This window comes from Mandrillus leucophaeus, unplaced genomic scaffold (genome assembly GCF_000951045.1).
Source record: "Mandrillus leucophaeus isolate KB7577 unplaced genomic scaffold, Mleu.le_1.0 Scaffold327, whole genome shotgun sequence".
NCBI classification, from domain to species: domain Eukaryota; kingdom Metazoa; phylum Chordata; class Mammalia; order Primates; family Cercopithecidae; genus Mandrillus; species Mandrillus leucophaeus.
Window position 1 is genome coordinate 1,863,388 of NW_012103443.1, and position 2,627 is coordinate 1,866,014.

The 2,627-nt window shown below is 40.2% G+C and overlaps 1 protein-coding gene across 1 annotated transcript in view; it reads left to right on the forward strand.

The window, feature by feature from the left end:
- The window catches only part of ANK3 (ankyrin 3, node of Ranvier (ankyrin G)), a 600,548-nt gene that overhangs the window by 121,703 nt on the left and 476,218 nt on the right, over window positions 1–2,627 (forward strand). The gene's annotated exons all lie outside the window — the stretch shown is intronic.

Consider the following 2,627-nt stretch of genomic DNA (forward strand, 5'->3'; position numbering starts at 1 on the left):
TATATTTGATGGTACTTTTTAGTGTCCTTCTAATTTTATATAAAAAAACTCTCCCATATTTTGCATAGAATAAATGTCATCAACATTTTTTGTTAGTAGCATTAAGGCCAATCCAATTCTCTTTGATAAAGGTGATTCATATTCATAAATTCCTTGTTGTTTTAGACCTGAATAACATAAGTAAGTCTTCTCACTTTCAGTACATTATTTGCAGACCCTCAAGCATGACCCCAGTGTCTTCACACAGGCATAACTCCAATGAAATAATTGGGAGCCTCATGTCTGATGTTAATAACCTTCTTTTATTATTATTCCCTTAAACTGTCCCTTGCTATGTGGTAGATATTTTTACTTGAGCTTGTTGTTTGCTGTTTCCCTTTCTCTCATTTAGTCATCCAAAATAATATTGCAAGTTCACAAGAAAAAGTAACCTCTGTTTTCATCTCTTCTGCTCCCAAAGGTCAGAACTAGTCTCTCTCTCCCTTGTGCTCTGGCTGAATTTTCTCAGTACTGCTGTTACTACATACAACCATTGTATATGAGCTCATCATCAGCTGGTATTTGCCCGTTTCTTCCTCTGGATTGTGAATGCCTTTGGGGTCTGGAGGGGTACCTAATTGTTACTTATCACAGTAACCTACGGTGTACCGGACACATATTAGGACCCTCCCTAAGAGATGTTGAATTGTACCTTCCTGTAAAAGGAATTATGGAGTACTTGGGCTGCTAGAAAATCTCATTTTCTTGAGTTACTTTGATGGCAATATGAGATAACTGGAAGAAGTTAGTTTCAAATGAAAGAACATGACAGGAGAGAGTACACTTTCATTTCCCAGTAACTTCCATCTGTACTTGCAAGATGCTGATTCAGAGATTTTTGTGCACAAAACATCACATCTTCCCTGGGCAATTTTTATATATGGGAAATAATAACAGCCAACATTTTTTTGTTCATGCTATGTGCTAGATAGCTGAAGGCACTTTCCATCCTCACCCCTTTTATTCCTTATAATAACCCTGTGAAAAAGATTGTATATTCTTCTACATATGAGAATAGAAAGAGACAGGTTAATTAACTTACCCAAGAACATTTGTGAAATGGCACAACAGACCCATGATTGTGCCTGTTCCTGATTCAGGCCACGTCTTCTCTCTACTCTACTACACTACCGCCCACTGCATTTCACTGATTCGCTCTCAGACTTAAATGGTTTCTGGCAGGATATACCAGACTAGGAACAGTGAGGACCCAAAGATAAGGCAGACATGAAGGAGGGGTTGTTTGCTTTAATAATAAAACAGAGCCTAGAACCTTCGAGAATATTCTCTCAAAGGAAATCAGGAGACCCTAACTCTAACTCTTTTCCTGTCATTTTCACCTTCCCCATGAGGCTACATCCCTTCATGTTCCTCTTCCCATACTCCACTTTAAGGAGACAATGATGATCATTTTATCTTATGACTTAAAGGGTGACATGAAGGGGGAATCCCCCTTTTTCATTCCATTAACACAACAGAGACCACTAGAACTTGCTAAATACCAAGGGAGAGCAAAAGGGACATAAACACAATTTTAGAACATATTAGCAATCTAATCTATAAATTCCAGGCTTCTGTTCTACCTGACTTTATCTTCTGCCAGAACTGGCAGAGCCTTTATCTTCTGCTCTTTTCCTTCAACATCCATACATTAGCACAGTGATCCTAATGGTTTTGTCCATTATGAGGGCAACTTTTACGTATTTAGTGTAGAGACAACATTTATTGTACTTAGGAATTTTTGGCCCCTTTCAATTACTATACCCATGATTTCTACCCCTTCCTGGTATTCACAATTTAGCTCTAACTTTGCACATGTTTAGCTTCTTTCTATACAGAGGGTGCTGCCCAGGAGCTCCTTCCGAGTATGACAAACCATGGTTAAAGCCAAGGTAGAGAGACTCTCTTTGTATCTTACTTAAGGCTGTCTTACAGGCCTAACTTCATGAGAAACATGCCCCTTCCTTAGATTGACTCCAGGAATGGAGACCCACCAATGTTTGGCCTTTTGGCCAGAAGAATAGAAAAGTCCCAAAGATAGTTGACAGTTGAAGACTTGGGCAGGCAACTAAGTACATGGCCCAGGCTCAAGGGAGAGATGAGCAGTAAGAAGAATCCTATTCAGTGTTAGAGGGCAGTCAGACAATAAACTAAGCTTAACCAGACCCAGCAGCAGGAAGCAAAGATCTAGTGTTGGAGATTGTGATTTGGAAGTCAGGTGCCAATCCCTGAGTAGACTTTCATAAGCCAGGACTTGAGTCTTAGAGGAACTTGGGTACGGGACCAAAGGAAGACTAGCAGCTAAGACTGAGTTGATGTTGGCTGATGAGGGTCAAGAATGAATGGTGCCAGAGCCTGTTATGGGACCATCCTATTGATAATCACAGTGCCTCAAATGTAGGGAATTAGCTGGGTACAGTAAGAAGACATCATCAAAATTCCAATTGGCAGTCGCAGTCCCGCTCGTTATTATAGTTTCATTGCTGGTTAGTTCAGTTAGGCGAATAGTGTCAGGACAGGGTATGTTTCCTCCCTCTGTGGGATGAGGGTAGGAGGGAGGTTGTTTGAAAAACATTGATTAGTGTTGT